Source organism: Trichomycterus rosablanca, chromosome 4 (genome assembly GCF_030014385.1).
Source record: "Trichomycterus rosablanca isolate fTriRos1 chromosome 4, fTriRos1.hap1, whole genome shotgun sequence".
In the NCBI taxonomy this organism is placed as follows: Eukaryota; Metazoa; Chordata; class Actinopteri; order Siluriformes; family Trichomycteridae; genus Trichomycterus; species Trichomycterus rosablanca.
This window is the reverse complement of record NC_085991.1, coordinates 9,566,056-9,589,058: the sequence shown is the minus strand read 5'-3', so window position 1 is coordinate 9,589,058 and position 23,003 is coordinate 9,566,056. Positions and strand designations below refer to the sequence as shown.

The 23,003-nt window shown below is 43.0% G+C and overlaps 1 pseudogene; it reads right to left on the bottom strand.

The window, feature by feature from the left end:
- Positions 1–1,495: 1,495 nt before the first annotated feature.
- On the bottom strand, positions 1,496–3,361 carry LOC134311249 (uncharacterized; annotated as a pseudogene).
- Between the last annotated feature and the right edge of the window lie 19,642 nt (positions 3,362–23,003).

Sequence of the window (23,003 nt, the reverse complement as noted above, 5' to 3'; positions counted from 1 at the left end):
CAAAAGATGTTGGTTGTTCCCAGTAAGCTGTGTTTAAAATTTGGACCAAGTACAAACAAAATGGGAAGGTTGTAAAAGGGAAGCATACTGGTAGACCAAGTAAGACATCAAAGCATCAAGATAGAAAACAAAGCAATATGTCTTGAAAACAGAAAATGCACAACAAAACAAATGAGAAACAAGTGGCCGGAAAGTGGAGTCAATGTCTGTGACTGAACTGTAAGAAATCACCTAAAAGAAATGGGATTTACATACAGAAAAGCCAAACAAAAGCCATCATTAACACCTAAAAAGAAAAGAACAAGGTTAAAGTAGTCTAAAGAAAAGCAATCGTGGACTGTGGGTGACTGGATAAAAGTGATCTTCAGTGATGAATCGCGAATCTGCATTGGGCAAGGTGATGATGCTGGAACTTTTGTTTGGTGTCTGTCCAATGAAATTTATGAAGATAACTGCCTAAAGAAAACATGTTAATTTCCACAGTTGTTGATGATATGGGCCTGCATGTCGGGTAAAGGCACAGGGGAGATGGTCTTCAATAAATGCCAAAGTCCACATTGAAATTTTGGACGCTTTTCTTATTCCATCAGTTGAAAGGATGTTTGGTGATGATGACTTCATTTTTCAAGATGATAATGCATCTTGCCATAGGGCAAAGGATGTGAAAACTTTCCTTCAAGAAAACATATAATGTCAATGGCATGGCCTGCAAATAGTCCGGATCTCAATCAATTTGAAAATCTCTGGTGGAAATTGAAGAAAATGGTCAATGACAAGGTTCCAACCTGCAAAGCTGATCTGGCAACAGCAATAAGAGACAGTTGAAGGCAGATTGATAAAGAATACTGTTTGTCATTAGTTAACTCCATGCCTCATAGAGTTTAAACCATTATAAGAGCCAGAGGTGGTGCAACAAAGTAATAATGGTGCAGTGTTTTCTAATGATTCCATAATTTTTTCCTCAGATTTGAGTGATTCATTATTTTTTTCCTCTACTTGATCTAAAAAAAAGCAATTGTGACTGACCACAACTATTATATTTGTTTCTTTTTTTATTGTTTCTTAATGCCAGAGGGTTGGCAGTTTGAGAAATGATAGTTTTGTGGCATGTCTGTGATTTCTTTTTTTTCTACAAAATTAAACAATTGAAAGAACATCTTCCAAGAGTTGTGATTCCATCATTTTTGCCAGGGGTTGTAGTCTTGAGATCAACCTCATACCGCTTCTTTACACTTTCCTAAGGTTTTAAGGAACTGCTTCCCACACTGCTGTCCACAAACTATCCATATTGATGGTTTTCTTCTCCACATGTTTGCCAATATAGTCACAGATGATCTTAATTAATTTTTTTACATCACACCTTCAAGTAAACAGGCAGGATAAATGCATCAAAAACTGTTACTTAACTTTATTGTATGGCATTTAAGGTGTTATTTTTTGCTAGTGTTGCAAGTTTCAATTAGGGCCAATGTTGGAGTTTGATTAATGTTTTATTTCATGCAAATCTTTTAGTTACATGATGTAGCAATGCATCTTTAAACATGGTTGGGTCATTGTTTACAGCACTTTCCAATAAAAGATAAATGTTTGGATAGGTCTCTGCAAATGTATTCTCTACTCGTCTTGTCATCTGTTGTTGAGAATGGGTCCGTCCCAAATACAGAATCTCTTGTTAGAGAGGATCTCAGTTGCTCTCTGTACAGGTCCGCTGCCTGTGATGCATGTGGCAGTAGCTCATCTGCTATTTGTTTAGGACACCCACTTGCAGCTAAGACATTTGGAACAACACCCTTCCCTGTTGTAAGCATAAAGAATGTGTTGATTAGTGGGATTTTAGGTCACATAATATTGTTGCTGTCCAACAAATAGCTTGTATCTGCAAAAGGTAAGGGGGGAAAAAGTTCATCTATTGGAATTCAACATGGAATTTGTTTTAAATAAAAAGCAGCTAGTAACAAGTAATATCAAATTAGATAACATTAATATGCATTATCAACTGAGTGATAGGAGTTACATCACTTTTTATTACCTGGAATCCTGTGTGCATTCCAGCTGTCTACAACTCAGCTAACACCGATCTGGGACAGCCTGCAGGTGAGGTTGGATACACAGTATTGCACTACTCTGTCGTCCATGTCTATTGCTTCCTGATCCAACTGTATAAGAGCGGTTTTAAGTGGATAGTTGATGCGTCCATTTATCTCTGGCCAAATGCGTTCCACAATGTGGTTCTGAGTTAGAAAAATATATTGCTATATACAGTATGTGAACAGTCCACCAGGGTCTGAAAAAACTGATAAAAAAAATTAGATACTTTTTATACCCTAGTTGAAGTAGTTTGCAGGTAGGGCATCCTTTTGATGTTATGCCGGAATGATGACAAAATCTCCTGAATGAACAATGTCAAATAAAAATCCTTACCATGATCAACTCTGATCTGATCCCACATGCCATAAGCAACTACTGCAGGTCTGTTAAGCATAAACAAAATGTAAAAAGGGTCACCATGAATAGTAAAGATCAAAATGCATTATATATAATTTCATTATATATCATACGTGATCTTGTACCTGTACACTTCCTCATAAATTATTAGATTGTTTTTTACTGGCATAGTGGAATGGGAAACTATCTTTCGGCTGAAACCATCAACTGCCAAAACGTGAGTGACCCCAAACATTGCTAGTTTTTCGTTCTGATCCATGTGAAGTTGGTGACCCACATATTCCTCATGATATGGAACGGTGTTAAGGTTACGTGCCCCCTTGAAAAACAAAGTGCAACAATTTAGATAGGACTATGTCTATTTAAACAGCAAGAAATTGTGAACAAAAACAATTATGTTCTGCATTATGTTTTTTTTTGCTTTACTTGGCGCCTGGCTTCATGGTAGGGTGGATGTGGTGTTCTCAGTAATTCCCCAACACGTCGTTCTGCAACGTGGATTCCTTTTGTCAACAGATAGCCTGTCATCATCTTACGTCCAAATGTTGGTCCTGTCTTGAAAGTGTACACTATATAGGCAGTCCATTCAATTATTTAATAGTTATCAATTTACAGAATGATTTTTGTACATTTATGTCCATTCTGCTATAACAGACCATACTGACTCTGTGCTACTGTTTTATCACGAACCTCATTAATAGATCTGGCTATCTCCAGTTCTAAATGACAATCCGACAGTCGACTTGTATGGAAAAATCCACATTCCACACAAAACTTTCTGACATTCCTGGCCGAAAACCCTCTCTGAACCCCAAACTGATTGTTATGAAATGGGGGTTTGAGAAAACCCGTAACGTAGGGGAACCCAAGTATGGATGCACAAAAAGGAGCGAGAACTCAAGTTGACAATGAACATTTATTGAGATTCAGACAAACAGGGGAAATGGTGATAGGTCCAAACAGAGGACACTGAAGCGGCTGGAGCAATACTGTGGGTAAAGAGGAGCTATGATCTGAGTCCAGGAACAAGAGGGGTTGGTGTCCAACACTGTCCAGAGCTTAGGCAGAACAAACAGTGGCAGTGGGAGAAGAACCAGGGTCACAGGAGCTAGGAGCCAAGTCCAGAAACCAACAGGAGTGCAGGGGTGGTAGTGGAAGATGAACCAGGGTCACAGGAGCTAGGAGCCAAGTCCAGGAACCAACAGGGAAGCCAGATGATGAATGGATCGCTGGGCTAGAATCAACAGGGAAGAAAAACAACAACGTTGAAAAATAGTTTGAACAGCAACAAGATAATGTCCTTCAAAAAGAGAGATCAGCTCAGGAGTCAGGTGTCACTGTACCGCGGTGACAAGCAGACAATCTGGCGATGCGTGGTGGAAAAGCCGGCGTTTATAAGCGGTAGCTGATTAGATGGAAAATGAGGCACAGGTGAGTGAGGTCCGCCCTCCAGCGATCCATTGGCTGGCTTCCACTGCAATTTCTGGGGACAGTACCGCTCCAAGCCGCTGGGGGGAGAAGGAAGCCGGGCAGGCAAAAACACACACACATATCTAACAAGAACAAAAAGCGAAAGTCCGAAATAAACTTTAACGAAAAATAAAACGGAGGATAACAGAACTAACAAAGTACACAAGCGGAAAATACAAATGAAAATATAACCATAGAAAACGAAAGTAACAAGGTAAGAGCGGATTATAACAGTACCCCCCCCCTTAACGACCGCCTCTAGGCGGCCTACCGGGTCCATTAGGATTTCGGAGGTGGAACTCCCGGATCAGGTTGGTGTCAAGGATGGCAGATCGGGGAATCCAGGAACGTTCCTCCAGTCCGTAGCCCTCCCAATCTACCAAGTACTGAAGGCCTCGGCCTCGCCTCCGAACCTCCAGCAATCGGCGGACCGTGTATGCCGGATGGCCGTCGACGAGCCGGGCGGGTGGTGGGGGGTCGGACGGAGGGCTCAGGGTGGAGGAGGCCACTGGTTTGAGCTGAGAGATGTGGAATGTGGGATGGATGCGCATGTGGCGAGGAAGTCTTAAACGCACAGACGTGGGGTTAATAATCCTCTCAATGACGTAGGGGCCGATGTAGCGGGGGGAGAGTTTCTTGGATACCGAGCGGAGGGGAATATTCGTGGTAGATAGCCATACGACCTGACCGGGAGCGTAGGGGGGGCCAGGTCTCCGATGGCGGTCTGCCGACCGGCGGTTGTTGTCACGAGTCCGGAGGAGAGCAGCCCGGGTGGTCTTCCAGACTCTTCGGCACCTACGGAGATGTTGCTCAATGGAGGGAACTGCCACGTCTGCTTCCTGCTCGGGGAACAACGGGGGCTGATAGCCTAGGGAGGCCTCAAAGGGGGAAGAACCTGTGGCGGACGAGATCAGGGTGTTGTGGGCGTACTCGATCCAAGCTAGGTGGGAGCTCCAACCCCTGGGGTTGCGGGCGGCCATGCATCGTAGGGCGGCTTCCAAGCTCTGATTTGCCCTCTCCGCCTGTCCATTGGACTGAGGGTGGAAGCCAGACGAGAGACTGACCGTCGCGCCCAAGGCTCTGCAGAAAGCCCTCCAGACCTGGGAGGTAAACTGGGGCCCACGGTCCGACACAATGTCCGCAGGGATCCCATGCACGCGAAACACCAGGTTAACTAATAGCTCAGCCGTTTGGAAGGCTGTGGGGAGTTTGGGCAGGGCCGCAAAGTGCACAGCCTTGGAGAACCGGTCCACCATGGTTAGAATCACCGTATTCCCGCTTGACTCAGGTAGACCGGTGACAAAATCTAACGCTATGTGGGACCATGGGCGACCCGGGACTGGAAGTGGATGTAGTAACCCTGCTGGAGGTTGGTGGGAGGACTTGTTACGTGCGCATGTCATGCAAGTGGCCACAAACTCCTTGACATCAGCCTCCATGGATGGCCACCAAAAGTGTCTCCTTAACAGCGACAGTGTGCGGCTAACACCAGGATGGCAGGGGATGGGCCCACTGCAAGGCAGGGGAGCGAGCTGTGGTAGGGACGAAAAGACAGGCTTGGGGTCCTGACCTGGGATCTGGTTCCTGCGCCTGGGCCTCAGTGACAATCTTGCGAATGTCCCATGTGAGTAGTCCAATGACCCGGCTGGGTGGAAGAATGGTTGTCGGACTGGCTGGAGTTTCCTCTGTGGAGTATTGACGAGATAGGGCATCCGGTTTGATATTACGTGATCCGGGCTGGTAGGTCATAGCAAAGTCAAACCGACTAAAGAAAAGTGCCCACCTTGCTTGTCGGGAGTTTAGCCTCTTTGCCGCCTGGATGTAGGACAGGTTTTTATGATCCGTCCAAACGATAAAGGGCTGAGCGCCCCCCTCCAGCCAGTGTCTCCACTCCTCCAGGGCCAGTTTCACTGCCAACAGCTCACGGTCACCCACATCATAGTTGGCCTCCGCTGGGGATAAGCGACGGGAGAAGAAGGCACATGGGTGTAAACGGTTCTCGGGCCCCGCTCGCTGGGATAGGACAGCTCCCACCCCCGTGTCCGATGCATCGACCTCTACGATGAACTGCCTGTCGGGATCTGGTTGAATGAGGATGGGGGCTGAAGTAAATAGGGCCTTGAGATGGGAGAAAGCTTCTTCGGCCTCTGGGGGCCAGGTGAAAGGGATCTTGGTGGAGGTAAGGCGAGTGATGGGTGCTGCGACCTGGCTGTAATTACGGATGAACCGCCGGTAAAAGTTGGCAAAACCAAGGAAGCGTTGGAGCTCCTTACGTGAGGTGGGTGTAGGCCACTCAGTTACCGCACGAATCTTGTGGGGGTCGGCCCTAACCTGGCCGCGCTCAAGAATCACCCCCAGGAATTCCACAGAGTCCACATGAAATTCACACTTTTCAGCCTTGACGAAAAGTTTGTTTTCTAGGAGCCGTGAGAGGACCTGGCGAACATGAGCGCTATGTTCCTCCAGTGACCTGGAAAAGATGAGAATGTCATCAATGTACACGAAGACAAACCGGTTGAGGTAGTCCCTGAGAACATCGTTTACCAATGCCTGAAACACCCCTGGGGCATTACACAACCCAAAAGGCATAACAAGATATTCAAAGTGTCCCAATGGGGTGTTGAATGCTGTCTTCCATTCGTCGCCTTCCCGGATTCGTACCAGATGATAAGCGTTACGTAGGTCAAGCTTGGTAAAGATGGTGGCGCCCTGCAGTGGGTCAAAGGCAGAGGAAATCAAGGGCAGGGGGTAACGGTTCTTCACTGTGATTTGATTAAGGCCCCGGTAATCGATACACGGCCGTAAGGTTTTGTCCTTCTTCTCCACAAAGAAGAACCCCGCCCCCAAGGGAGAGGACGATGGGCGGATGATCCCCGCGGCGAGAGAGTCGGAAATGTAGGTTTCCATGGCGCTCCTTTCAGCCCGAGAGATGTTGTACAGCCGGCTGGTAGGCAGTGGAGCTCCAGGTAACAGATCAAGTGCACAGTCATAGGGTCGGTGGGGGGGTAGAGATTGGGCACGGTCTTTCCGAAAAACCTCACGGAGAAAATGATACTCCTGGGGAACGTTGGATAGGTCGGTGTCTTCTGTGTCAGGGGGAGTGTGAGTCGGATTTCCTGGCTGTGGGATGGCAGAGACCAGACAATTAGCATGACAAAAGTCGCTCCAGACCGCCACTCGTCCTAGGGCCCAGTCAATATGGGGATTATGGAGCGCTAACCAGGGGTAGCCCAGAACTAGGGGGGTCTGGGGAGCCTTGATTACAGCGAAAGAAAGGGTCTCCCGGTGATTACCCGAAAGAATAAGGGTCAAAGGTGTGGTGCGGTGGGTGACCCGAGCAATGACCCTTCCATCCAGGGCACACGCGGTGACCGGGGGATCGAGGGGTTCAAGGGTGCACCCTGTCTGGGCTGCCAGCCCCTCATCAAGCAAATTGTCCTCTGCACCCGAATCCACAAGGGCCTGGAGGGGAACTGAGCCGCCGTGCCAGCAGAGGGTGGCCCGAATCCGAAGGTGAAGTTCCCTGGGTGGTGGGGGTTGCTGAGAGTGGCCCGCCAGTACCCCCACGGCTACTGACGAGCCCTCTCTTTTGGTCGGGTAGGGCACACCTGCAAAATATGTCCCACCTCGCCACAATACAAACACTGCCCGGTTCTGAAGCGACGAGCCCGCTCCTCGAGTGTGAGCCGAGCACGCCCCAACTGCATCGGTTCAGGCTGTTGTATAGTGGATGAAGGCGTGCCAACGGGACTGCCAGAGGGCTCCAGGGGACAAAACAAGGAAACAGGTGGACGAGACCCTGGGCCAAGCCTGGCTGCCCCTTCGCGGCGCTGACCCCGGAGGCGGTTATCCAGGCGGATAGCCAGGGTGACCAGGGAATGAAGGTCAGGGTTTTCTTCCCTTACCGCCAACTCATCCCTCAGGGGTTCTATGAGGCCCCTTTGGAACGCCTCCCGAAGAGCCTCCTCATTCCACCCTGAGTCAGCAGCCAAGGTCCAAAACTCAATTGAATATTCTGCCACCGACCGGGAACCTTGGCGTAGGGAAAATAGGCGGGCTGAGGCACTTCCCGAGTGGTCTGGGTGGTCAAAGACAACCTTAAAACGGGTGAGGAAGTCAGAGAACGTCCCCCCCCGCGGGTCCTCTCGGGACTGAACCGCCTCAGCCCAAGAGAGTGCTCTGCCCCTAAGATGACCAATTATGAAGGCAACCTTACTAGCGTCAGTGGCAAATGTGGCGGGACGCTGACGAAAGATAGATTGGCACTGGAACAGGAAACCTCGGCACCTGTCCAAGTCCCCATGAAAGGGTTCGGGGTTGGGGATGGGTGTCTCCAAAGGGACCTCTGGGGCCCCAGGCTCTGTGGGAACAGCGGGTGACCGCAGAGGCACCTGGGGTTCAGCGAGAGGAACTGGCACTGGCGGGCTTAAACGGGCAACCTGTTGGGTAAGATCCGCGAGCCGCTGGGTGAGGGTGTCCAACATCTGGTTGTGCCGAGTCAGGACCATGCCCACAGTAAGGTCCTCGCCTGTTTGTGCATCCACGGGTTCCATGCTGGCCAGATTGTACTGTTATGAAATGGGGGTTTGAGAAAACCCGTAACGTAGGGGAACCCAAGTATGGATGCACAAAAAGGAGCGAGAACTCAAGTTGACAATGAATATTTATTGAGATTCAGACAAACAGGGGAAATGGTGATAGGTCCAAACAGAGGACACTGAAGCGGCTGGAGCAATACTGTGGGTAAAGAGGAGCTATGATCTGAGTCCAGGAACAAGAGGGGTTGGTGTCCAACACTGTCCAGAGCTTAGGCAGAACAAACAGTGGCAGTGGGAGAAGAACCAGGGTCACAGGAGCTAGGAGCCAAGTCCAGGAACCAACAGGAGTGCAGGGGTGGTAGTGGAAGATGAACCAGGGTCACAGGAGCTAGGAGCCAAGTCCAGGAACCAACAGGGAAGCCAGATGATGAATGGATCGCTGGGCTAGAATCAACAGGGAAGAAAAACAACAACATTGAAAAATAGTTTGAACAGCAACAAGATAATGTCCTTCAAAAAGAGAGATCAGCTCAGGAGTCAGGTGTCACTGTACCGCGGTGACAAGCAGACAATCTGGCGATGCGTGGTGGAAAAGCCGGCGTTTATAAGCGGTAGCTGATTAGATGGAAAATGAGGCACAGGTGAGTGAGGTCCGCCCTCCAGCGATCCATTGGCTGGCTTCCACTGCAATTTCTGGGGACAGTACCGCTCCAAGCCGCTGGGGGGAGAAGGAAGCCGGGCAGGCAAAAACACACACACATATCTAACAAGAACAAAAAGCGAAAGTCCGAAATAAACTTTAACGAAAAATAAAACGGATGATAACTAGGGTGACCAAACGTCCGTATTTCCCGGGACATGTCCGTATTTCACGTCCTGTCCCGGGCGTCCCGGGTTTTTTTTTAAAAAGTGAGGAAATGTCCTGGTTTTTAAATTACCTTCATTGGACCATTAAATTTACAGGCACTAGGGCACTGCGCACGGCGCTGCGTGTGACGTAATCCCTGAGCCGCGTCAGTGAGGGCAGCCCTGTTCCTAATCAGAATGTAGACAGCGTGACTGTACGCAAGCAACATGCCGAAGCGCAAGTGTATGTTTACCGACGATTTACAAAAGAGTTTCCCCGCTTTCAGACCGGGTCGAGACAAATGGGAAGCCTTGTGCACAGTGTGCAAAGCAGGCACATACTGTATGTCTCGGTGTCCAATGGAGGTGCAAGGGATCTGAAAAGCCACCTGGACACCGAGAAGCATAAAACAGCTGTCCGAGGCGAGAGTAGTGCTAGCTCGATCACACAGTACTTTGTCAAACCAGGGAACGAGGATGCAGTGAATGCAGCGGAGGCTGCATGGTCATTTCACACAGTGAAACATCACAACAGTTATCGATCTATGGACTGCACAAGTTCATTGTTGAAAAAGACCCTCCCCGATTCAGACACAGCCAAAAAGTTTAGTTGTGCCCGAACTAAGACCGAGGCTATTGTTGACGGTGTTCTGGCACCTCATTCTGTAGAAGTGGCGCACGAAGCGCTCAAAAACATCCCATTTTGTGGTGTAAGCACTGATGGGAGTAATCACGGTGCGGTGAAAATCTTCCCCATAATTATTCAGCACTTTGATTGGAAGGAGGGTGGTGTGCAGAGTAAACTAATTCAAGTGCAAGATACACCAAACGAGACTGCAACCACCATCGCCAATTACCTAATGGAAACATTGGCAAAAAACAATTTGGCTTCCAAATGCGTCGCATTTACCGGCGACAATTGCAACACTAATTTTGGTGGAACCCGGCGTGACGAAGGGGGAAATAATGTATTTGCAAATTTGAAGAGAATGCTACAAAACAAAACATTGATTGGCGTAGGTTGCCCAGCGCATATTCTTAACAACTGTGTCCATCACGGGGCAGACAGACTTGATGTGGACATTGAGAATATAATTTTTAAAATCTACCAGTACTTCCACATTTACACTGTGCGCTGCGATTTTGTGGATGTTGAATACAGGAGGATGCTGTCACACAGCAAGACCAGGTGGCTCTCTCTGAGGATGCTGCAGATGTTCCCTGCTTTAAAAGCATTCATTTAGTCTCAGGAAAAGCCACCCATGATGATCAAGGGATTTTTTGAAAACCCATTTAGTGAGATATACTTGTGGCACATGCACTCACTCATGTCCGTCTTCCACAATCACATTCAAGAAATGGAAAGGGAGAACAACTCCATCATGGAGGTTAAGAAAATATTGAGCATCATCCACAACATTCTTATTGAACGGAAAAACAACAATTTCATGTCCCTCAAAGTTAAGGGACTGCTGGCTGAAAATCGCAGAGAAGGACTTGAAGAGGGCTGTGACAAGTTCATAGCTGATGTGCTCGGCATGTACAGTTCATGTTTGGAGTATCTGGAGAAGTGGATGACACCTATGGAAGAGTTCTCACCATTCATGTGGATGGACATGAGTGAGCCACCAAAGTGGAATGATGTGGAGGCCTGCATCAAGTACCTTGGAGAAAAGGGGGTGCCAATTGATGATGTTAAATGCTTTGACCAAGTTGCTAATCTGAAGAAATTCATAGAAAGCTGCAGTGATGATGACGCATTCATGGGCCTGCAGGTGCACCAGAAGTGGACCAAATACTTTGAGAAGGCCAAAAGCATTGGATGCTACTCAGAACTGCTGAAGATTGCACAGTTTGTTTTTGCACTTCCTCCTCACAATGCAAATGTGGAGAGAGTTTTTTCACTGATGCAGAGCCAGTGGACAAAGGAGAGGAACCAGCTCTCAGTTGAATCATTGAAAGGGATCCTATTTGTGCAATACAATTTCAAAAATATGTCTTGCAAGGACTTTCATACGTATGTGTTGAGCCACAAGAAACTGCTGAGAAAGATCAGCTCTACAGCAAAATATAAATGGGCAAAGAAGGACGAGGAAGAAAAACCAGATGAAGAGGAGGAAAAACCAGACGAAGAGGAAGATGAGGATTAAGCAGGAAAGTAAAGATGGTCTATTGATATTTTTGTTGGTATTTTTGTATTTTTGCTAATACACAAGAGGTATTTTTTTGTTAATTGGCTCATTTGTTAATTTATTTTTTCCAATAGCTGATTGTTAATTAGTTCATTTGTTAATTTATTTTTTTCCAATAGCCTACAGAACAGACAATATTTTATTCATTACTGAGAGTAACTGAGTATCATGTGTTATTTGGAGTTGAGAGTTATTGTTAACTTTTGTTGTTAAGTGAGGGATGTTTAGATGAGACATTATTTCTTTCATTGTGCTATTCATTCATTACAGGAAATGTTAACTTAAGCATTTTGAATAAATGCATTTTGAATAAAATTATCATTTGTTATTGGAGTTTTTGTTGTTGACTTTTACTGAAAAGCATTTTTAATAAACCAACTGTAAATATCATGTTATTGTAGGATTACGTGGGCCTATGTTAAGTGAGTGCATGGATTTTGATCCATTTTGATGCTGAATTTAACAAAAGTTATTTATATACTGCATTTTCATACTGCAAGTTCTGTATATGTTCTAAAGTTCTATATAACATGTAACAGCTGCAACATTTCACAGTAATTTTAAAGTGTTATGCAGACAAATCTTAACCTACTTCAAATTTTTTTGAGGTTATATTTTTTAATGAAGAAAAACAATTTAAAACTACAGGTAACTTATGTTTTAGGGAAAAATGCTTTTATTTTGACAGTTTAATAATGTATTTGAATAATAAAAAAAGACAATTTAACAGATAATTTTTGCAATACCTCTGACAGTTAATTTAAAATTGGGCTTTTGCTAAGTAAAATTACATGGGTTTTTTTTGTTTTATATGCTAATTTCTTGTGATAACAGTAGTATATATCTGTACTTAAACTTTTCTTTATCATTTATAAAGAGAATTATTCTGTTTTTTAGAGGTGTATGACACTGTTCTAACAATTAATATTTGTTAAAAATAGAAGATTTCATGAAAATATAGGACAATTTCCTGTAAAATTACAGTGTTTTAAATTTTACAGTATTTTTCCGTTTTTTTACAGGCATTCTCTGGCGCCCCTGCTGCCAGAAAAATACCGTTTTTTTACGCTTTTTTTTTTTTACAGTGTGGGGATTCGAACCGGGGTTGCTGCACTATAGCGGGGATCACAACAAGCGCTGTAGCTTGGCACTGAGTGAAACCGCTAGTGCTAAATGCTAAACGATAAAACAAAAGCAGCACGAGGGCTGCACGGCGTCGCACCATGCTAATTCTACCATGCTAATTCTAAGAGAGGCAAAAGCAAAAGACTAACTACCTCGACCTTGCGGTCTACACACCCGAATGGCCTTGTGCCACCCGGGGTACCGTCTGGCCCTTGGAAAGGCATGAGGGCGAACCGTCATCAGCCCTCACAGACACCGAAGTGCCAAACAAACAAAAGGAAACAAAAGCAGAAGGTGCGATGCCTGCAGCTTGGCGACGGCCCCTTAAATAAGCTGCAGGTCGTTCGCCCTAACGAGCTGGCCTATTATTTAAGGCCACGCTCGTTACTGCTCTGTAAGGCCTGCGACGTCAGGAACGAGTGGTAAGTTCCATTAACGCCACAGAACCTTACAATCAATCAATCAAAATATGCTCAACACATGATGTTAAAATCATACGTTGAACTAAGAAAAAAAAAGGAAAATGTTTATATTGTTTTGATTTAATATGTCAAAAAGGTTTTACTTTGAATTTATTCGCAATTTACATTTCTTTCTTTTATTATTATTATTTTTTTTATAACACAACCCTAATTTCTGGAAAAGTCGGAAAAAAAAAAAATAGAAAAATGCAATAAAAAAAATAACTGAACTTAATTGTATTTTTATAATATAAACTTATTTTACATTTACATTCCCACAGCATGCAAAAAAAATGGCAACAGTGAAAATTTTACAGCATATTTAAATTGTACATAATAAGCATGTAAGTACAGATGAGGTTATCATGATAGGGTATAAAAGGAGTCAGTCTTTGTAGGAACTCTTTGTGCTAAACTTTATGAGAATATTGTCAATCCATTCAAAGAGTAAATTCCTTTATTGCAAGATGAAAATAATTTAAGTCATAGAACAATGTTAAATGTGCTAAAATGTTTATAAAAAATATAAATAAATAAAAAAAACAACATGGGTTCAATAATAATAAAAAAAAACTGTTGTCAACCCAGTCAGCCGCTGCATCAAGAAATGCAAGCTGAAACTCTATTATGCAAGAGACAGCCATACATTAATTTTATGGAGAAATTGTGTGTGCTGAGTTCTCTGGGCCAAGCTCATCTCAGATGGACTGAAAGATTGTAAAAACATGTGCTAAGGTCAGATCAGTCCATATTTTAGCTTGTTTTTTGGGAACAATAAATGTCAAGTTTTCAACATCACAGACAAAATGAGCAATCTTTAGCCCATTTTGTTAATCTTATCTAAAACTATTAAACTCTGTAAAAATGCTAAGATAGTGAATCTGAAGATCTTCTTTGACTCTGTATGTTACTACTGCATCCTGCAGCTCTAGAGTGCCAGGAAACAACCTACTGTACAAAAATCATCTGTGACAATTTGGTTTTCTCAGAAGAGGGAGCTCTCTGTCTAACATTAACCTGTAATCCATCTACGATATCAAGATGCTTTTGAGACTTCTGTGTTCATTAACTTGCTTATTTATACACTGATCAGCCATAACATTAAAACCACCTCCTTGTTTCTACACTCACTGTCCATTTTATCAGCTCCAGGAGCACTTTGTAGTTCTACAATTACTGACTGTAGTTCATCTGTTTCTCTGAATGCTTTGTTAGTCTCCTTTCATGCTGTTCTTCAATGGTCAGGACACCCACAAGACCACTGCAGAGTAGATATTATTTATGTGTGTTGTGCTGGTATGAGTGGATAAGACACAGTAGCGCTGCTCACCTAACTGTCACTGCTGGACTGAGAATAGTCCCCCAAACCAAAAATATCCAGCCAACAGCGCCTCATGGGCAGTGTTCTGTGACCACTGATGAAGGTCTAGAAGATGACCAACTCAAACAGCAGCAATAGATGAGCGATCATCTCTGACTTTACATCTACAAGGTGGACCAACTAGGTAGGAGTGGACACGGTGTCTGATCCACTCATACCAGCACAACACACACTAACACACCACTACCATGTCATTGTCACTGCAGTGCTGAGAATGTTCCACCACCCAAATAATACCTGCTCTGTGGTGGTCCTGACCATTGAACAACAGCATGAAAGGGGGCTAACAAAGTATGTAGAGAAACAGATGGACTACAGTCAGTAATTGTAGAACTACAAAGTGCTTTTATATGGTAAGTGGAGCTAAAAAAAAAAAGGACATTGAGTTATGACTGATCAGTGTATGTCTGATGTATTTCTAAGCAATAATGCCTTCCTAAAATATTAATAATGAGTCCACTTAGTTCTCTGAATCACTTTATTTTATTTAATTATCATTTAATATCATTTTATTTAAATTTACACTGCTAAATGACATTAAGGTTGGCAAGAAAGTACAACTATTATAACTATATCTAAGTTACAATAAAAATACAATAAAAATTTCTATTCTGTCCCTGATGATGGTGTTCTGTATTGCATATGCCTTCCCGTTCAGCTTATAGTTCAATTTCATCCCATGTTATTTAATCACTTAAACAGAATTCTGCAGGGCAGTCAACTGTCAGTATGTTAGAATCATAATGCCTTACTGCTTATTTCATTATCAACCTAAATGTTTGTTCCACAAAAAGTTGTGTAGCTATAAATAAAGCTATAACACAGTAAGTCATATCATTTGTACATAATGATTCATATTTAAGATTTTAACGTGATGTTTTACACTTTTGTTATGTTTATAACAGGGCAGGTAGTTAGTGGGTAATCATCAATTCAAGTTTAATGTCTATTGACTGATTAGAGGAAACTGGAGCTCTCGAAGGAAACCCACACAGACACTGGAAGAACATGCAAACCACACAAGTAACGACCTGGACCGCTTTATTTGGAAATGAAACCCAGGACCTTCTGGCTGTGAGGTGCCAGCTCTACCCACTGCAGCACTGTGCTGATGATCTAGGATCAAGAACTCAAAACTAATGTGGCAGTGACATTTATATTGATTTTAGATTAGAGCTCTGTATGCTGGTAAACTGTGTAACTGCAAACACAATCAGAAACAATGGTTTGTTACACAACACCAGATGGAGGCAGAGTTGACATGAATGTAACTGGATTGGGGGTGGAGAGCCAGATGTGATTAAATACAGCAGGGACAGTTTCAAAGAGACAACTCTGTATGCCAGATTTGAATCTGACACTGAACACAACAATGTTACTCCTCTTCATCATTTTCATTATTGCTGATGACAATGGTAAGTATGATATAATAAGCATTAAGTTTCATTATTTTTATAATATAATATTTTATAATATAACAAGCATTAATATTTCCACTGTAATAATAATAATTATAATAATTCAATATCAGATACAATGGTTTTGTTAAAATGTTTTTATAGCAGAAGCTGCTGAGAGCATTACACCAGACCAACACAGCTTATCTTCAACTGAAAGAAGCAACATCACACTGTCCTGCACGTATGATGGATCAGCACTGTATGTTCACTGGTATCAACAAAAACCTGGATCAAAACCAGAGTTTCTGCTGCTGATTGATGTACGCAGTGGAGATGTCACTCCAGCTCAACCACCTCATCCAAGAATGTCCAGCAAATTCAAAAAGGAAAAGAAAGTAGATCTGGAGATCGTCTCTGCTGCAGTATCTGACTCTGCACTGTACTACTGCGCTTTGGAGCCCACAGTGACAGGAAATCCAACAATGCTGTACAAAAACCTTCTCTCAGAGGAAAGAGCTGTTAGCATGCTTGTATTTATTACTATTTGCTTTTTAGTCCCCAGCCTATGATGTGATTTTATTTTAACCCTGTGGTGAAATGAATTATGATAACCTGAGTCAGGATTGTTTTCCTATGTGTTTCTACTTTTACCAAGGCATAAAAAAAGCAATTATAATTTTATTTTTTTAACAAAAAATTTTTCATGAAGTTTTTTACACATCCACTCTAGTGGACTGCATACACTACTGGAATCTGAACCTAAAGCAACATGTATTCAACAGACTAATGAATAATGTGGAAAATATGAATAAATACATGCAATAAAGGTTTGCAAAGTATCCAGGGCACACAGCCACACAACACTGTATACAGATATACATACATAAAGTATACAACAAGAGTCAAGAGAGGCTTTATTGTAATTTCAGCTATATACACGCACATATTGAAATGAAACAACGTTCCTCCAGGACCAGGGTGCAACATAGAACAAAAAGTGCAAGACAGTACAGTACACAGTGCAGATAGACAACAGTACAATAAACACAAAAAGGCCTAAAATAAATACAAAAAGACATTTCTAATCTAAAAAGTAATTAAGGGAGACAAGACTAAAGACAAGTGTTGGTCAGTACATGGTACTGAGTAAATGATACATGAAAAGCATATTCTGATATGCAGTTAGCAGTGTAGGGTTTTTAGCAGCGGACATATAAAAAGACTAAAAAATGCAAAAACTTTGCAAAGATGCAAGTAATACAGTCACAGCAGTACAATACAGTAGTTGTATGTGTTATAAGGAGAGAAGCAGGACCCAAGGATGCAGAGAACAAATTATATTTTTTATTTAACAATAAATAACAGTAAACAAAAGACAACACAAAAGGGAAAAAATAACAGGAAAGGGGTGGGAAACCCTTTTTCAGGTAACTGAAAGAGAAAAACAAAACACACACAAGGGGAGCACAACGCGGGGTGCAAACCCGGATCGCTCAGGTGCGAAGGGTTCGCTAGCCGCGTTGCGCTATAGCAGGGGGAAGAGTTACGGGAAGCCTGTGCGCTTAGAAATAACGCAACGGGAAAAACACATCAAAATTAAAACCCGGGAAACGAAACCAAAGAAAAGCAAAAATCGGCTTATTATCAAAGCCGCTCCGGCATTGTAACCAGCATGATCAGGCTGGGAAGGAGCCGGAGCAGGAACGGCTTATAATAAAAGCCTCTCCAGCATTGTCACCAACACGATCAGGCTGGGAAGGAGCCGGAGTTAACGGTTGGCATTGTAGTCAAAAGGGCGGATTCGAACCGGGACTGAGGGGCACAGAAAAGCGTTGGCTTAACCCACTCAGCCACGATGGCTGAGATAAACCTGCTGCAGCTTTTGGCTTAAGGGCTGCTGTGATGTAGCGGTTAGCTTGGCGTTAGGTCCTTGCTAGCATTGCTAGCGATTGCAGCTCGAGGGCTGTAAAAAACCACACCAGCTATCCCTAATGAAGAGAACCAAAACCCTAGCTTACCTCGGCCTTGCGACCTACACACCCTAACGCTCTAGGAGCGCCAGGGGTAACCAGAATGTCCCTAAAAACGAAGCTGGTGTTGTGCCACCATGCCAAACAAATGGAAAGAAAAGGAAACAAAAGGTGCGGCCTTTTGAGCTGGCCGCTCGCCCTATTTGAGGCCATGCTCCTAGTTAATCTGTAAAGCCTGCGACATCAGGAACCAGTGGTAGGTTCTACTGATGCCGCAGACACCTTACAGTATGTATTCAAGTTGTGTGTGTCAAGTCAAGTCAAATTTATTTATATAGCGCTTTTTACAATGGACATTGTCTCAAAGCAACTTTACAGAATCCAGGACCAACAGACCAAAACCCCAATTAAGCAAGCCGAGGACGAGGGCGAGTACATAAGTACATCCATGTGAAGTGATACTTAAATGTCAAATAATTCAAAATTGTATCAGCGTACAGTAATTGCATTACTTCTAAGTTGGACAAAAGGGTATTTGCTCTGTAAAACTAACCACAGTAGGAACTCGATGCAACAAACATCAAAACATCAGTACACCTTTCATTACTAATGTAAGGGTTCCTGTGGCGTCGGGTGAACTTACCTCTGGTTCCCGGCATCGCAGGTATTACAGAGCCACTGGAATTAAGGCCTTAAATCAGAGGCCTCCTAATTAAGGCTGACAACCTGCAGCTGTGCCTGCTTATTTAAGCAGGTACTGTGCAGCCACAGGTTGTTGCGCCTTCAGTTTGGTTTTGTTTGGTTTGGTTTCTTTTAATTTAATTTGGCTTTTTTTTGTGATCCTGAGATCGGCTCCTTCCCAGCTGCGGCGAAGCGTGGCTGGTGACAAAGCCATCTCGTCGCCCGAACTTCGCACACATGAGTTCGGGTGTTCTCTTGTGCTCAACAGATCGGCTCCTTCCCAGCGACGGCAACGTGCGGCTGGTGACATAGCCATCTGGTTCCCCGAACTGCGCTGAGGCAAGTTCGGTTTTCTCTCTCGTTTTCCAGAGATCGGCTCCTTCCCAGCTGCGGCGAAACGCGGCTGGTGACAAAGCCATCTCATCACCCGAACTTCGCACACGCGAGTTCGGTTTTTCTCTTGTTCTCTACAGATCGGCTCCTTCCCTGCAGTGCTGGCCGCGACGGCCATGCAAGCTGGCGATCGGGGTTCGCGGCTCAACTGGGTTGGCCATGGTTATATTATTTTGTGGGTTTTTTTTCAGTGTTCCAGTGGTCAACGCCACCATTCAGGGTTCGCCCGATTTGATTTTCATTTCGTTTTGTCCCTTTTGTTATCATTTTCTGTTAGTTCAATAAAATCATTTATTTTAATCTCTGCATCCTGGGTCCTGTTTCTCCCCTCATAACAACTAAGATTTAAATGTTAAATATTTTGAAATACCTAGTGTGTCCACCTTTAATTTTGATGACAGACTCAATCCTCTTCAGCATGGAAGATACCAGTGTTGCACAAATATCTGGAGAGATTTTTTCAAAGGTTTTTTCCCTTGGGCGCCGTCCATAGAGGTTGATTTTAAGCAATGTCCGTCCCACTTTCTGAGCTGTCACAGAAACCCCTATATGTATTTACTCCTATATGTATTTACTCCTGTATGTATTTACTTTTGTTGCATTTATTGTCTACTTTAAGGCCTGTATTTTCAACAAAGTCTTTCTAAAGTATTTATTTTTGTTTGTTTATAAGAGAGAATACCGTACTTGTCAACTTAGAAACAATGCAGTTATTGAGAGGTGATACAATTTTAAATTATTTGACATTTAAGTGATATTGCACAGGGGTGTACTCGCATGTAGATAAACAAACTCACTGACAGCAAAAAGTCACTAGAAATAAAGTACAACCCCAAATCAGAAAAAGTTGGGACAGTATGGAAAATGCAAATAAAATAAAAATGCAGTGTTTATTAAAATAACTTTGACTTTTATTTTATTGCAGACAGGATGAACCTGAGATATTTCATGTTTTATCTGCTATTTCATTTATTAATAAACCTTCATTCCTGCATTTCAGGCCTGCAACACATTCCAAAAAAAGAGATGGAGGCAATTTAGGGCTAGTAATGAGGTGAAAAAACTAAACAATGATGCAGTTTTAAACAGGTGATTGTAATCATGGTTTGGTACAAAAGCAGCATCCAGGAAAGGCTGAGTCTTTGATGAGCAAAGATGACCAGAGGATCTTCAGTTTGTCAACAAATGCTTGAGAAAATGATTGAAATGTTTAAAAACATGTACCTCAAAGAAAGATTGGAGGGAATTTGCATATTTCTCCCTCTACAGTGCATAATATCATTTAACGATTCAAGGAATCAGGAGGAATTTCAGTGTGTAAAGGCCAATGGCGCAAGCTGAAGCTGAACGCTCGTGATCTTCCATCCTCTCAGACGGCACTACATCAAGAACAACCACTCAACAATATACCACACTGATATAACCACATGGGCGAGGGATTACTTTGGCAAACCTTTGTCAAGCACTACAATACAGAGTTACATGCACAAATGCCACTTAAAACTTTACTGTGTAAAAAAGAAGCCTTATGTTAACCATGTTCAAAAGCGGCTTCGACTTCTCGGGGCTCAGAGGCATCTAGGATGGACCATCACACAGCGGAAACGTGTATTGTGGTTAAATGAATCAGCATTCCAGGTCTTTTTTGGAAGAAATGGACACCGTGTGCTCTGGACTACATGCAAAAAAAGGCCATCCAGACTGTTATCAACAAGTCCAAAAGCCAGGGTCTGTCATGGTATGGCGCGGCTGCTCCCGTTAGGGGTCGCCGGCAGATCGTGATCCGCATTATTGATTTGGCACAGTTTTTACGCCGGATGCCCTTCCTGACACAACCCTCCCTATTTATCCGGGCTTGGGACCGGCACTACAATGCACTGGTTTGTGCATCATAGTGGCCGGGTACCTATTGGACAATTCAGTGTCTCCAATTAGCCTGGCTGCATGTTTTTGGACTGTGGGATGTAGGAAACCAGAACACCCAGAGAAAACTCACACAGACACAGGGAGATCATACAAATTACACACAGAAAGGACCCGGACCGCCCCACCTGGGGATCAAACCCAGGACCTTCTTGCTGTGAGGCAACATTGTTATCCATTTAGCCACCGTGCCACCCAGGAAATCCAACACACTGTAAAAATGAAAATGTGACATAAAAAACCTGTCTGTCTGTTTATGTTTCCCTTCTTTATGTCCAAATATAATGTAATGTAATCACATATATAAACGGTGTCTAATTTATATACAATTTATTGTGCATTACTGAAAGAATGTTAATACAGTAAGTAATTAATTAGTTAACAGAATGACTTAATAATATGTTAGTAGTTAACAGCTGTCTTTATTAATGGCTATTCATAAGTCACTTATTACATTGTTAATGTATGTATACATATCATTCAATCATGATGCACTATTAGTTTATGTATGAACTCATTGTTATTAAACTGGTAGTTAGGTGTTAGTATATGCCAATCAACATTTCAACAAAGCAATGCATGAAATCATACAGACATGAATCATTAGCTACACAACAAACCTAAAAACATAAAAAGTGATCTAAATGACTAAAAGGCTTCTTTTTTGTTTTGCAAACATAGATGTAGTGTGGAGAAGTATACACATGATGGCAGAATTTATCTACATCATTCTAGACACTGTAACAGCTGTACTGTTGGAATGGGAAGTTGAGGAGAGGAAATGGTTTAACTTGCTTAAGAATGTCAACAGACTTCGAGCCACATGATTCTGCAGTTCAGCCATGGCATTGTTCGCTTATATTTGTCTCATTTTACCTTACTTAGGTAAGACATAACATTTCATTTAAATGTTTTAACCTTTGATATTTTTATTTCTTATTAGCAGAATACAGAATACAAACAGCAGGAAAAAATTAAATTAATCTGTACTTAACATGTATGTTTAAATATGATTTGATGGTAGATCCTCAGAGGGTTTCTTCTTACTCTCCCACCTTTTCACTTAGTCGTTAGGAATATGATATACAGTTACCATCCATTTGCATAACTAAACACTGATTTAATTATCACTTCAATTTCTTTTTCAACAGGTTATAATTCAGCACAGTATATTAAAGCAGTTTCTACCATCAGAAATGAACTGGAGAGAACCACAGTTACTTTATCCTGCAATTACAGTGGATATGCTGGAACTAATAACCTGCTGTGGTATCGTCAGTTCTCCACATTCAGACCAGAGTTCATTATTCAGGTTAGTGAGCTTGATAAAAAAGCTGCAGTTTCTGGGTTTTCTGCAAAGATAAATGAAGATAAAAATCGAGTGGATCTGAACATCTCCTCTGCTGCAGTATCAGATTCTGCTCTCTACTACTGCACTCTGCAGCCCACAGTGACAGGAACTCATACTATACTGTACAAAAACTAAACACCTACATTAAATGTGCTCTGTTATTTAATGGAGGTGAAATATACAGGGCTGTGAAAAAGTATTTGCCCCTCACCCTGTTTCTTCTATCTAATTTTTAGATTTAAATGTTTCAGGTCTTCCAACTACGTTTAATATAAGATAAAAACACTAGTAAATACCAAATGCAAAAATAAAACTTATAATGATCATTCCATTAATTGAAGACAAGATTCAAGATTTATTTAAAACCTGTATCACCCATGTGAAAAAGTAAGTGCCCCCCAAACTTGATAGCTGGATGTGCAACCCTTGACAATAACAAAAGCAATAACGTTACATTGCTCTCCTGTGTGATCTGACCACTCCACAGCTCTTCCATGGAGATTGTCAAGAGCACTACATTTCCTGCTGTTCACCCGGTCCCTCAACACCAGCTTTATAACCACAGTGGTGTCTCTACTTTTTGCGAAGGCTCATTTAAGCTCATCTGCAACCTCACATCCTCAATACATTCTGCATTCAGAAAACAGAAAATCTTGAGCAGCTGCATCACCGTCTGGTTTAGGAATTGCACAATATCCAAAGCAAGACCCTCCAGCGAATAGTAGGGACAGCTGAAAAGATCATCACGGTCTGTCCTCTATCTCTCACTGACATTTACACAAACACCGCATCCACAAAGCCCTCAGCATTGTGAAGGACCCATCATA